General features: G+C 44.8%; 1 protein-coding gene across 6 annotated transcripts in view; it reads left to right on the top strand.

Annotated features, from left to right (window-relative positions):
* The window catches only part of LOC137528929 (leucine-rich repeat and fibronectin type III domain-containing protein 1-like protein), an 874345-nt gene that overhangs the window by 95716 nt on the left and 763644 nt on the right, over positions 1-14985 (top strand). The window contains exon 1 of one of the 6 annotated variants that reach the window (XM_068250708.1): positions 3344-3375. The exons of the other annotated variants lie outside the window; for them this stretch is intronic. The gene's annotated coding sequence lies outside the window, so the exon portion shown is untranslated. Of the gene's footprint in view, positions 1-3343; positions 3376-14985 lie in introns of those variants that run through there. 6 annotated transcript variants of the gene reach the window in all.

The raw sequence follows: 14985 nt of genomic DNA, 5'->3' as shown, positions 1-14985 counted from the left end.
CGGTGACAGGAGCTGACAGGCTGGGGACGCGAGTGATTCTTCGCGTTCCTGGCCACAATAGCGCCATCTATGCTGCTATAGCATATATCATATACCATATAGCAGCATGGAACGCGAAGAATTACTCGCGTCCCCAGCCTGTCAGCTCCTGTCACCGAAACAGGACGTGGCTGCAGGCAGGGCCAGGAGGATCGGAGGGAGACGGCGAGGGCACCGGACAGCTGCAGGGGGCTATTGGAGGCCCTAGGTGAGTAAAACTCATTTTTTTTGTTTGACTTAAGTGTCCCTTTAAAGGGACACTTAAGTCAAACAAAAAAAAATGAGTTTTACTCACCTAGGGCTTCCAATAGCCCCCTGCAGCTGTCCGGTGCCCTCGCCGTCTCCCTCCGATCCTCCTGGCCCCGCCAGCAGCCACTTCCTGTTTCGGTGACAGGAGCTGACAGGCTGGGGACGCGAGTGATTCTTCGCGTTCCATGCTGCTATATGGTATATGATATATGCTATAGCAGCATAGATGGTGCTATTGTGGCCAGGAACGCGAAGAATCACTCGCGTCCCCAGCCTGTCAGCTCCTGTCACCGAAACAGGAAGTGGCTGCCGGCGGGACCAGGAGGATCGGAGGGAGATGGTGAGGGCACCGGACAGCTGCAGCAGGCTATTGGAAGCTCTAGGTGAGTAAAACTCGTTTTTTTTGTTTGACTTAAGTATCCCTTTAAGGACCAGGGGATTTATGGCTGATCTGTGCTGTGTGGGCTCTCCAGCCCACAGCACAGATCAGGAATCAGCCAGGGCGATCAGATTTCTCCCCTTTTTTTTCCCCACTAGGGGGATGTCCTGCTGGGGGGGTCTGATCGCCGCCGGCTACTTGTGCCTTGCGGGGAGTGGGGTCTTCAAAGCCCCCCTCCGCAGCGATTCCCAGCCTCCCCGTCCTTCCCTCCCTCTCCCGCAGGCTATGGGTGGCACAGGACGGAGATTCGTCCTGCGCCGCCTCTAATAGGCTTCAGCCTATCGGACTGCAGCGATCCCCGGCCAATCAGAGGCCGGGGATCGCCGATCTCCTTTACGGCGCTGCTGCGCAGCAGCGCCATATGATGTAAACAGCAGGGATTTCTTCCCCACGTGTTTACATTTAGCTTGCAAGCTGTGATCGGCGGCTCGCAGGCTGTTCACGGAGATGCCCTCCGTGAACTGACATGCGAGCGGCCATTTCCATGTAATTCCACTTAGGACCTGCCACCGCCTATCGGCGTTAGGCGGTCGTTAATGAGCTAGTCCTGTACCTGACCTGTTGAGCCACTGTCACCTCCCTTCCTTCACAGTCATAACTTACTGCTTTATTCAGGCAATTTGTTCCAATTTTGGTGATGACAGCTTACAACAGTTTATACAATAGTGTTGCAAAGCATAGCAGTACGTTTTGTAAAAGATGACAACTTTGTATGTATGAAGAAATGTGTAAATCAAGTTTTTGTAAGTAAGGGGAGTATCTCAATATAAACATCTAGGCCCTATTGCAGTAAGGCACTATAGGAGACCAGTCTGCCACCACCATAACGCTCCACATGACCCATTGCTGCACTGGTGCCAGTTTTTAGAAGCATCTGAAGGAAAAAAGGTTTCTTTGAAGAAGAAAGGGGAACTCTGAGGTATTGGCAAAAAGCATTCTCACAATTTATTGTACATCTAGAAGCAGCAAAGACTGGTGAGATGTATAGATAGATCTATTGTAGTAATACATTAGGGATTTTTTTTTTTATCTATTGCACAACTGCTATTTAACTTTTAGGGCCTGAGCAAATGTGTGCGCATCTGTGCGTTTTTCAGCAATGTCTGTGTTGCTAAAAATGCGCTGAAGTGTGCTCAGGCCCATAGCAATCGCCAGTCTATGACATGATACCGAACAGGTCAGGGATGCAAACATTTGCCAACAAAACATTTACTAGCAAGTGTTCAGGAAGACTGCATGGTTATATGCATCTATTAGAGATAAAGGAGTATCTATATATATTATTCCTTGTAAGATATCTGCAATACTGGTCAGGAAAACATTACCATACTTTTTGTAAAAATAAACTTAAAAAACAAAACTTAAAGTACCAGTGATGCTCTCCGGATGATTAGGTTTCATTCGGAATTCCTCCTGATATCTAAAGCACCTGAGCGGGTGGGTGAGAGAGGGCTAAACTTACCCAGCAGCTGTCTTCTGTAATCCGTCCCATGCTGCGTTCTAAGCCGCATCACGTGACGACCATGCTTCCTCCTTCAACCCATAAGGAGGAAGCAAGTGGTAGTCATGTGACGTGGCTTGGAATGCAGCGTGAGACGGATTAAAGAAGACAGCTGCTGGGTAACTTTAACCCTCCCTCACCCACCCGCTCAGGTGCTCGAATTATCAGGATGGATTCTGAATAAAACCCATTCTGAATTCATCCGTGGATTAACCCTGTAGAGGGAACCTGAACCGATTAAAATATTTTAAGATAAACACATGATGTACCAGCAAATGAATATTACATACTTACCTCGCCGTCAGTTCCTCTCTTCTTACCTTTCCTGCCAGTTCTGACAAGATTTTGTGAGAACTGAAATAAATCAATCGCTGTCGGTTATATATCAGTTGCTGTCAGTTATAACTGAAAGGACAACTGATGAGCAAGGTAATGTCCTTGTTTACCTATGGCTCAAGTGGGTGATACTAAAGGTTAACAGTGTGCTGACTGGGAAGCTGTTACAGGGTCATCACCATTTTTAAAATGGAAAACTGAGAATTCCATCGATCACAGTGGACAAACAGGAGGCAGGAGAGGAGAAAGTGATGGATGAGTAGACTCTGCGGGAGGTAAGTATGACCTGTGTGTGTGTTTATTTTGACTTTTATTTTTCAGTTCAGGTAGAACATTTTTCTGATGTTAGATGGAATATTATCCTATAACAAACCATAAATCAGTGAATGAGAGGACTCAGCCTTACCATGCTCTTCAGCTGCGCCCATCAAGGTTGTGCGCCTCATAAATATGCCATTTAATATGGTTGGCATGGCATTTCAGAGAAAATAGCAGGTAGAAAATGTGTGTTGGAATAATCGCATAATCCAATTTGTAAGGCTGTCCGTGCCTTGGATAAATCTGTGTTAGTGACGCGGTACATGGATAGATTTGTCTTGGTAATGAAGGCTGTAGATGAGACTCTGTTGGTAATGAGGGCTGGAGATCTCTCACCTCTCCTGGTAACCAGAGGCGGACTTCTAATGAGACCAGAGCAGATCCTCTTCTGTCAGATGGGACTATGGACACACTAATAATAGAACAAAGGACACAATGAACCCGGCTGGAACAGGGATCGGGTGAGCTGTGCAAAGCACACTGATTGCTTGAGGTAGGTCAGGTGCTACCCCTTGCCTCAGTGTTAGAGGGGGGTGGGGGGTCTCCCTACTCATTCACTGTGATGCACTTCTACTACTGCTTGTTATCTAAAGCCTGATACAGATGTTTTATAACAGCCACTCAGCATGATCATTGGTGATTGTTCTGAGTGATGAGTTTCTGACTGACTGCTGTACAGACACACTGCCTCAAAGCAGGTTAAAACAGCACCACCACAGGCGGTAATGTTAATACCTGCTATGAGCGTTATTTAGACAGCAGAGGCGCCTGATAACCTAGCAGATGTTGGGGCCACCTGCTATGCAAACTGTGGCTATAAATAGCAGACACAAAGACTCCGGGGCCCAAGCTAGCGCTGATTGCAGCTATTAACATTAACCTATCGAGGTGCATAAAATATCAGGGGTTAGGGTTAAGCTGTGGATGGGGTCTTTAGGGTTAGGTGCTGGGGGGGGGGGTGCGTAGAGTTAGGCATGGGGGGGGTCAAGGCTAGGCACCACCAGGGGAGTTTTAGGGTTGGGCAGTGTTGGGGGAGGGGCTTAGTGTTAAGCCTGCTAAACACTTTGAATTATGATTGGCCAATCACTGACACATTTTACCACCTTCATGTAATATGGGGGTTAGCCTACACAATCTGTTCATGGTTATCAATATCTGTTGAACTTCATATTACATGGAGGTTTTAAAATTGGTCAGTGATTGGCCAATCATAATTGAATGTGTGTACTAAGCTTTCGGTCAACGGGAGGGGGGGGGGAGGGAGTTGGTTATTGTTTGGCATTGAGAGGAAGGACTTGTGTTAGGATGAAGTTAGGTTAGGTGATAGTAAAATATCGAAAAAGATCGGAATTAATAACAGTATTTCAGCATTTTCACTGATGTTTTACTAGAGGTAAAGGTGTGTCCCCTTTACTAGAGGCCCGTTTTACATGTACACCGCTGCCTGGCTGCAGCTGAACAACCTATAAAGAGAGGAGGGCAGGTGAGCGATGGATGAGAGAGACATGTCCTGCATCGGGAATTACCACGGAAGACAAGAGTGCTGCTCATTTGTAAGGAAGCTCTATGGAGGCTCGATTTTCACCCGAGGTGATCCTGCACGGCCGTCCCTAATAACTATAAATTATTTTGATTGCGTTTTAACCACCGCTCTATTCTGATTGCCAGCTAGGTAATAATAGGTTTTTGGAATATATTTAGGCTGCTATGTAAACTGCATACACCTGTTTGATCAAGGCGTTCTCTGTTCCCAAAGGCACCTAAACCTGAAAATATATCAAATGAACCCTGCTGTGGGAGCTTTGCCATAGAGTGCGCCAATAGGTGGGGATGGTGAGTGTTGGATGTAGCTTAACGTGAGGTGAAGTGAAAATAAACTGTTGTGATAAACTATTATATTTATCCTCCTCCTCCTCAAAATGACTTTTTTAGATATCCCATGGTTTTATTTTATATATAAACATTTACAAAGTAGATTGAATGTTTTATTGTCTATGCTCAATAGCAATCTATAAGAGTCCCAGAGTAAAAATACATGAACTATTGACCTTTTTCCATCTCTCCTCTGCCCTCAGAAGTTGTATTCTGCCAAGAAAAACTTTTATGACTGTAATTTGTTTATCAGAGAGGTTTACTATGTTCCCAACAAAGTAATGATGAGAGAGAAGCTGTCACTTGCATGCCTGAAAATGAACTCTCTTTTTCAGGCAGCAAAATAATAAATAAATAGATATAGCCAGCCTGGTTAGTAATGTTTTGCTTTGCACATACACGTTTATCTTATCGTGTCACATGTTTCCTTAGGTACACATTAAAAATAAACTTATGAGATGAACAATTGTATCTATCATTCTACTCCTGAAAATGACTTTTAGATATCACACATTGTTATGTTATGTTTAAAAATGTTAAAGGGAAAAAAATTGTATAATATGTACTAATGACCTTTTATCTATCCCATGCACTCAGAAGCCTAGTTTTTTGTAGTCCCCCGACTGGGTCCCAACTGGAGAGAAACCGTCACTTGCATAGCTGAATATTAAAGTGAACCTCCGGACTAAAAATCTACTCAGCAGTACTGAAAAGGCTTGGTGTTTCTTTAACAGTTTCACAGCATCAGAACTTTGTTTTTCTTACCAAAGCATCATTTTTAGCTGCATTTTTAGCTAAGCTCCACCCATCTAAGAAAACTGACCGGGCTTTTTTCCCCTGATGCTGTGCAGAGCATGATGGGATTTCCTATGTTGTTGTTCACGTTGCCTAGCAACTGGGAGAGGTGCTCAGGACACAGGACAGTTGGAACTGTGTCTCATGCTCCCTGTCACCTCCTTTCAACCAAAAAGATGGTTGCCATCATGAAGTCAAACATTTGCCTGTTCTTTTAAAACAGTGTGGATAAGAGATTATATTACCTATCTATTTTAATTAACATAACTAATTTAACTTAATTACAGTATGTTTGTTTAGGCTGGAGTTCCTCTTTAACTGGACAACATTGTGTGTTCTACAAAATGTTGTTGGAACTGTGTCTCCTGCTCCCTGTCACCTCCTTTCAACCAAAAAGATGGCTGCCCTCATGAAATCAAACATTTGCCTGTTCTTTTAAAACCGGGTAGGTGAGAGATTATATTGCCTATCTAGTTTAATTAACATAACTAATGTAACTTAATGACAGTATGTTTGTTTAGGCTGAAGTTCCTCTTTAAATCTTTCAGAACACAGCATATGCATTTGTATGCTTGCCACTGGGCCTGAAAGATAAATCGAATTTAAACCGAAATCGCGATCACCAAGATCACAATTTCGGAATTGTTAAAGCAGTAATTATCGCGATCACGTCATTTCCACATGGGGAAGTTGGAAGAAGTGGCTTCAAACTTCCCCAAAGTCCTTGGACATACCTTCCGCACGAGCCCAACGCTGTCCATCCTCTATCGCCACCTGCCAGCTCTTGTGCTTGGCAAAGCTCCGGGTTCCTGTATGTCACATGACATTCAGGAAGTATTCCATGCATTAGAGCAGTGTTTCTCAACATTTTATAAGTGTGTACCCCTTTTAAAACCCTGTACTCATCGAGTACCCCCTAGCATAGTAAACATGATCACAAGTACCCCTTGACAAATATATCTTTAATCGTAGTACATGATAATTGGTTCTAAACAATGTGCAAGCATTTATTATTGCTTTTAATTAGCTAAAATACTAATTTGATGTTTAAATAAGAATTATAATTTTCTAAATCTCTAAATTTGTTATTCTTTGTTAAGTATATCAAGCCCGAGTACCCCCTGGACCCATCAGAAGTACCCCCTGGGGTACGCGTACCGCATGTTGAGAACCTAGGCATTAGAGCATGCAGAAGGTGAAGTGGATAGACGGGCATCGCTGGACTCATGTTGGAAGCTATGTCCTAAAGTTATGCAGCATGGGGGACAGAGGAGGCACAGAGCGACACAGAGTGGGCACAAAAAGAGAGACAGAGGGGGCACCGAGAGACAAAGAGAGAGACCCAGAGGAAACAGAGGCAAAAGGGGCACAAAGAGAGACTGGGGACAGAGGGGGAACAAAGTTTGATTTGAAGGAAATTGTGAATTGAATCGAAATTGCAATTTCGGACAGAAATCGCTCAATTGTATTTTTTCCTAAAATCGGTCAGGCCTACTTGCCACTGTACACACTTGTCTGTCTCATCATGTCACATGTCTTAAGGTTCCTTTTTAGGATTTATCAGATTTTGATGAAGAGGACTAGATAATTCTTTAGATTGAAGAACACTCAGAAGTGATCCTTAAACGCATTGCTCTGACTCCGCACACAAATCGGGGTCAAGCAGAAGGAACAAGAACAATCACACGAGTTGTGTGTCAAAATGTCCAGCTATAATCCAGACATTTTCAAATAATGATGAACTCTTGGATTTCAGCCTGGCCACATGGAAAGCAAAACAGTCCTTGTTCTGTTTTCTTAATTCTGTACAAGCTTCAGCACAAATTAGCCCTGTGTTTGCTACAATAAGAACTCTAATTAGCTGTAGTTGACCCAGCGACAGCATGAAGGGATACTGGCTATCCTGTGCAGCTGCTAAGAGACCTCAGTTCAGTATCGGCCCCTCTATAGATCCTCAGGAGTGAGCGTTGCAGAGAATTCCTAGGCTGTTACTGTTGTTTCATATGGGGAAAAAGACTAATAGCCCAAGAAGCAATGGGCAGCACTAGACCGGGTGAGCATTAAGATCTGCAATCGGGAGGGTGAGCAATGATAAGATCTGCAATCATGGTGTTAAAACCCATACACATTAGGGCATGGTCAGGAACCTTTTTGGCTGACCGGGCCATAAATGCCACATATTTTAAAATGTATTTCCATGAGAGCCATACAATGTTTCAAACTGGGACAGTGTACATGTGCAGCAGAGGGCTCACGTCCCTGTTGTCACGGTGATGTGTGTACAGTTGATCTGCCGGGCAGTGGAAGTGTCAGACACGTCTTCAGCTTCTCTGGGGTGTCAGCAAATTCAGCTATTTCCCCAAGAGCCAGACTGGAGAAATACTGACTAACCGCTTGTACAATTGCTTGGGGATTGATTCACTTTGTAGGAAGAGATCCCCGAACTTTGGCCAAATAGGCTGCCTGTCAAGTTACATACAGCCTATTGGGCTAATCAAAGTAATTCCATGATAGCCATACAATATGTTTCAAACTGGGACAGTGCACATGTGCAACAGAGGGCTTGGTGATGTGCACTCAGTTGATCCTTTGGGCAGCGGAAGTGGCAGACACTTCTTTGGCTTCTCTTGGGTTTCAGCAACATCAGCAATTTCCCTGAGAGCCAGACAGGAGAAACACTGACTAACAGCTTGTACAATTAGCTAGCTGACTTGGGGGTTGATTCACTTTGTAGGATGAGATCCTTGGACTTTTGCCCAATAGGCTGCCTGTCAAGTGAGATGCAGCCTATTGGGCCAATCAAAGTGCAGGGATCTTGTCCTAGAATGTCACTGGACCTGACAGGATCCAGAGTGGGACAATTGGAGCGACCGTTAGTTTTAGGGGGAGCGTGAGTAAGTTAGTGGTGAATGCTACAGCAGTAGCGTGCCTACTCTGAAAATGTTACTTTCTCTGCCACACTAAGCTGCGATGCTTGAGCAGTGTAGCTTAGTGAATCAACCCCTACTGATTTGTCTATGAGCCAGATGTAGCCATCAAAAGAGCCACATCTGGTTCCCGAGCCATAGGTTCCCTACCTCTTCATTAGGGGGATCTGTCACCCAGTAGGGCTCGGTACAGAATCCCTTAGATGAAGAAGCCCTACCGACACAATACAGATGTGACAGCCTCCAGGCTAGCAATGCATCTATCGCGATACAAGGGAGGGGGGTCGGAGAGAGAATGAGCAGTGCACAACATAGCAGATTCCCAAAGGGGGGGGGGGGGACAAAAGGTGATGTGAAGCACTTCCTCCTTGCTATCAATAATTTGACGCGCCAGGCCAGGATCCAACAGCACTCCGGACCACTTTGCATGAAGTATGGAGACAGCCGGCACCATCCAGTCCTTCAGCATGAGCTTGATAAAGAGGTGTTAACCTCGAAACGTTGCTGTTATCTGCTGATATGGTTTTATTACGAATAAAAGAGCATTTATTGAACTGGATGGTGCCAGCTGTCTCCATACTTCATGCAAAGGGGGGGGGGGGGGACAATGCATTGATTTGTATTATTTATTTGTGTGAGGCACTTAGCTTCCTGACATACTTCAATACTTTGCTTCAATTACTGCCTGATGAAGCAGGATTGAACCCGTGAAACGTGTTGCTTGTAGAATATATGAATCAAGCTACTTTATGACAATAATCAACAGAATTGTGTTCACTTTGAGGAGGTATTTAATACATTTTATACTTGTACTGACGCCTGTTCCAACTTTTACAGCACACTGCATGATTGTTGTAAAATGGTGCAACAAGTGTTAATTGGATGTGTTTAGTAATTTCAGCATCTCATCAATCTAACAGACATCCTTCTTTGCATTAAGAAACATTTACTTCTATTAAACCTGATGCTAAACTCTTTATCTGACCTTCAATTGATCTCAACCCTTTAAAAAGCAAAGCCAATTCAGATTGTGGTAAATATTGAAATATAACATCTAAAACCTCTTCATGCGTTTTCCCTATGGGACTTTTTATGTATTTCCCTGCAAATTAAAGTAGAAACAGTCTGTGAGGTTTCCTTCCCTCTGGTGTGCATGGTGTTTATTCTCACCTGTCAATCAGATCGCTCCTAGTCTAGGACGCACACATGCGCCATCTGCTTCCATAGCATGAGGGAGTGTACACAGGGAGAGCTGGTGAGCATACAGTATCTCCCTGGATGTGTCACATGCTGTACACAACTTATCCGTATTACAGTCCTGATATCCGGTCTGCTCTTAAATACCTCTCATTGCTGAGATGTCTGACATGCCAGATGGAGTACCAGCTTTTTTGTGCATTATTATTTGCAGGCATAAAGCCCAGGGCTGTGGAGTTGGTACAAAAATCCACCGACTCCTCAGTTTAGGATTCCACCGACTCAGACGCCTCTAATTTGCATATTACAATTTTGTTGATTGAAAGTATGTAACATAAGATGCATCTCTTAACTGCCAAACGCTTAGGAATTTTAAAATATAACTGAAGTGAAAGGGATATGGAGGCTGCCATATTTATTGCCTTTTAAACAATACCAGTTACCTGGCTAGCCGGCTGATCTTCTGCCTCTAAAACTAGTCCTTGGTAAGAGTATTTGTAAAAGGTACAGACCGGAACAAAGAACATCTATCAGGCCCTAGGCAAAGTAATTGTGGGTACATGTAAGAGTGGTGTGCAGGTACTCTGCAGGGGAATGAGGAGATTCTTCCTCTGTTACACATTCTTCATGCACAATCTGAAGCAGGTTTATGGGTGATAGACAGCATCTCTGTGTTCAATGTGCACAACATTCTCAGTGGATTCCCTGCAGCTCTGTGGGGAGTGCATATGTAGAGTATAGTACTACTGTGTAACAAAGTAAACCTGAGACAGATGAAATTAAAGTTTTATACATACCTGGGGCTTCCTCCAGCCCCCTTCAGGCTAATCAGTCCCTCGCTGTCCTCCTCTGCCACCTGAATCTTCTGCTATGAGTCCAGGTACTTGTGCCAGTCGGGCATAGTGCTCATGCACACACTCCGCCGCTGGGAGCGTAGTACACCTGTGCCGTATTACACCTGCGCAGCACTATTGCCCAGGTGCAGAATGCTCCTGGCTGTGGGAGCGGCAAGTGGCCGGACTGCGCTGACTGGCTGAATTACCGGGACTCATAGCAGAAGATCCAGGTGGTGGAGGTGGACAGCGAGGGACTGATTGGCCTGCAGGGGGCTGGAAGAAGCCCCAGGTATGTATAAACCTTTTCTTTTCATCCATCTCAGGTACCCTTTAATTTGCAATCATCAAACCAAATTTTAACAACATATCAAATTATTTGATTTCATGAGCAAAGGGAGTGCATACATTTGCATAAATCAGCATCAATGCAGAATTATTTCCATCTCGTTGACCATCTCTATTAGTGACACAGCTACACATCAGGCTTTATTCTTACAGCATAGATGTTATTTAGTATTTATAAGAGATTCTTGTGTACACATCATATATACTGTACAGTCACAATCCGATATGTTTATCTGACTTTAAAAATACGGGGACTGCTTTATTGAGGCAGCACAAGTAACTCATTTTTGATTGGTTTATTTCATTTTTGTGGACTAAGAAAAACTATTACTGTGTATATAAATGATTTATGATGACTATTATCTGAGAAATAGAACATGTTATCATATTTTCGATTTTAATTACAGTTTAAATTCATTAGGAGTCGGAGCATTTTTTTCCCGACTCCAGGTACCGAAAAATTGCTCCGACTCCTCGACTGACTCCACAGCCCTGATAAAGCCTGGGCTACTGCTTCCCATGCTGATGGTACAGTGAGGTGTGTGGATGAAGGGGGTGTGGCCTGGACTCCAAGAGTGAAGACTTAGTGGCAGTCCAGCATTAGAGGAAACAAAGGAGACAGGCCATGTGGCCAGTCCCCCTTTTTTCACTTTCAAGCTTTATTTGTATCAGACAGCATAGGTACAGACAGTAAAGCAGAACATGGGGGAGCACGGTGGCTTAGTAGTTAGAGCTCTCACCTTGTAGCGCAGGATCCCCACTTCAAATCCCAGCAAGGGAACTATCTGCATGGAGTTGGTATGTTTTCCCTGCATGGAGTTGGTATGTTTTCCCTGTGTCTGTATGGGTTTCCTCTGGGAACTCCAGTTTCCTCCCACATTACAAAAACATACAGATAAGTTAATTGGATTGCCCCTAAATTGGCCGTAGTCTACAATACATACATTACGTGATACATACATAGACATCTGACTATGGTAGGGGATTAGATTGTGAGCCCCTCTGAGGGACAGTTAGTGACAAGACAATATACTCTGTACAGCGCTGCAGAAAATGTCAGCGATATATAAATACTAAAAAATAACATCCGGAAATTATGCAACAGACAAAGCAAGATACTTTGGCAAATATCCACCCCGGTGTCCTCCTTGATCCGTGACATGAGGGTAGCGAACTTCTACAGCATTTCAACCACCACAGTACTCCTCTCTAACAGCAGAACTGTGAAGTAAATTGAGATCTAATATAAAGCGGTTTCTGCTCAGCACTAGGTGAATTTGCAATGATTGTGCCAAAATGTACAATCCATTGGGCTGCTCTAATAGAATTAATAAACAGTTTTTAATGTTAGGCCTGAAAGGCAGCTTAACCTCTGCTTTAAACAGGAAGCTTCCTCTGGTCCTATCAGCGTGATATCATGTTTATTTAATAATTAGAGTGGTAGAAAATTATCATTATGTTCACTCTTTGTTTCATACTGTGGTTATTAATTTGTCTGAACAAAATGAGCTTATTTGTGAGTAAAGCCTAAGTTATTGTTGCCTGAAATAATTGTTCAAAATTGTTTTGTGCGGCGCTTTTAATTTTTTTTTTTTTTATTTCCAGACAGATTGCTTGGTTTCCAGGCTATTGAGAAAGGAAGGGGGGTGGGGGGAATGGGGGTCAGATGGGACTGTTCCCTGAAGGATCGAATCCTGATTTCTTCAACAATTGTGTGTGTGTGTGTGTGTGTTGCACCTTTGGAGTATCTCCACTTTCTAAGAGATAAGAACAACCCTTACAGTATCATGTGTGCACATTTCAGGTAGTGTATCAAGCTGTATTACTGTTTTGTTTTTATCTTTGGTGGTTGCATTGGCTCTCTGTTTGTGCTGTACTGCAGTGCCCTTCTGATCCTGCTGCCACCTGCTATAGAGATGGGAGTGCTTAGGCCAGCTGAGACACATTCTCATTAGACATTTTTACCTTCTGCTGTGTGCAGGCTTCTGAAGCAGTGACAAAAACAGAAACATGTGAAGTCTGGAAAATCTTGTACACCAAACCATATACTATTTCTGTGGTTTTCAGCAAGTGTTCTAGAAAAGCACTTCTGTGGTGATATGTTTATATGAGGGTCATCTGGAAAGTGGCAGACATTTTACTTCTAATGATTTAATGAAACATTTTTTTTATTTTAAAGTAGAGTGACCAGATTTTTGTAGGCTCAACCTGGGACAGGGGGAAATTGGGGGGGGGGGAGGGGGGGGGCTGCGGCGAAAAATGTGGTGTCTGTGGCGCGCGTGAAAAAATGGGTGTGGCCATGACATTCTATGGGCGGAGCCAACCGAATGATGCAACAGCGAGGCATAAGAAAGCAGTGTTTACGCCGTGATGTGGTCAAACGAGGATTCGCATCATGGGTGTGCAGAAACTGTGTGATGCTATTTAATAGTATACCATAACCCCAAAGCAGCAAACACAGCCAACTATGACCATTAAATAATAAATGCAGCAACAGTTACCCCAGACACCACAAAATAAACGCAATGGGCAACATGTCAGCACAAAATAAATGTATTGCGGGCAACATGTCAGCACAAAATAAACGCAATGGGGGCAAACATGTCAGTACAAAATGAACGCAATGGGGGCAAACATGTCGGGCAACAAAATAAACGCAATGGGGGCAAACATGTCAGTAGAAAATAAACACAATGCGGGCAAACATGTCAGTACAAAATAAACGCACTGCGGGCAAACATGTCAGTACAAAATAAACGCACTGCGGGCAAACATGTCAGTACAAAATAAACGCACTGCGGGCAAACATGTCAGCACAAACTAAACGCACTGCGGGCAAACATGTCAGCACAAATTAAACGCACTGCGGGCAAACATGTCAGCACAAACTAAACGCACTGCGGGCAAACATGTCAGCACAAACTAAACGCACTGCGGGCAAACATGTCAGCACAAACTAAACGCACTGCGGGCAAACCTGTCACCTGGGGAAAAAAAAGCATTTAGTTACTCACCTGGCAGAAGACGTCCCCTCACGCAGCCGGCCTCTGGTGTGTGCAGCTCCCCCTGGACGATCTTCCTCCTTCAATCTCCCGCTCTCACAGGCAGAGCAGGGCTACGGCAAGATGGCGTCCGGAGGCGGAGCCCTGTACTGGAGACAGTACAGGGCTCCGCCTCCGGACGCCATCTTCCCGTAGCCCTGCTCTGCCTGTGCCTGCCGCCCGGAACACAATGCAGGCTGCTGGAGCGGGGCTGCGGGGAATGAACTAGTGCAGCGTCTATAAGACGCTGCGGCTAGTTCATTGTACGGTGGCCAGAGTCCCGAGGCCGGGACGTCCCGCTGCTAAAAGCGGGACGTTTCCCGGGACCTCATGCAGCCTGGGACAGCGCCCCCCGAAGGCGGGACGCGTCCCGGGTAAAGCGGGACGTATGGTCACCGTATTTAAAGGATACCAGAGTCCAAAACAAGATGAGAAACGGGGGGAGCAGGCATGTATGGTGAGCTGTCCTGATGTTTACTGCTCCCCCCCCCGTTCTCTTTTCTCCCCCCTCCGGTACCTTTATTTGTGGTACTTGTATTTCTGGTCGGCTTGGTCAAGACTCAGCTCGCTTGTGCTGGCTGGGCTCCACGCGAACTACAGTACGCAACTGCTGCTGGCACACGTACCACAGCGCACAACCCGTGGCCGGGAGCGCTCTGCGCATGCTTATGCCGTCACTTGCTTGTGCAGAGCGCTTCCGGACGTGGTTTGCGTGCTGTGCTACGCGTGTCAACCGCAGTTGCGTGCTGTAGTACGCATGCAGCCGCCAGAAAAACGCAATGCTTCCCGATCAAGCCGACTGGAAGACAGGGCCATGGGGCAATTCCAGGTACAGGAAGGGTAGAAAGGAGCATCAGGACAGCTCACCATACATGCCTGCTCCCCCCGTTTCTCATCTTTTCTTGGGCTCTGGTATCGCCTCCTTTTATTTAAGCATATAGTACAACTTTTTAATATCTTTGTTGTAGCATCCTCAAACTCCTTACCTTTGGGTTGGAATCGGGGTTCATGTTAATGTTGCTGAAAATCCGCTACCATCATTCTGCAGGTGCAGGAAGAAAAGAGATTAACATGACAGATGCAAGTTACA

The sequence above is a fragment of the Hyperolius riggenbachi genome, chromosome 8 (assembly GCF_040937935.1).
Source record: "Hyperolius riggenbachi isolate aHypRig1 chromosome 8, aHypRig1.pri, whole genome shotgun sequence".
NCBI lineage: Eukaryota > Metazoa > Chordata > Amphibia > Anura > Hyperoliidae > Hyperolius > Hyperolius riggenbachi.
This window is presented reverse-complemented; position numbering and strand designations above follow the sequence as displayed.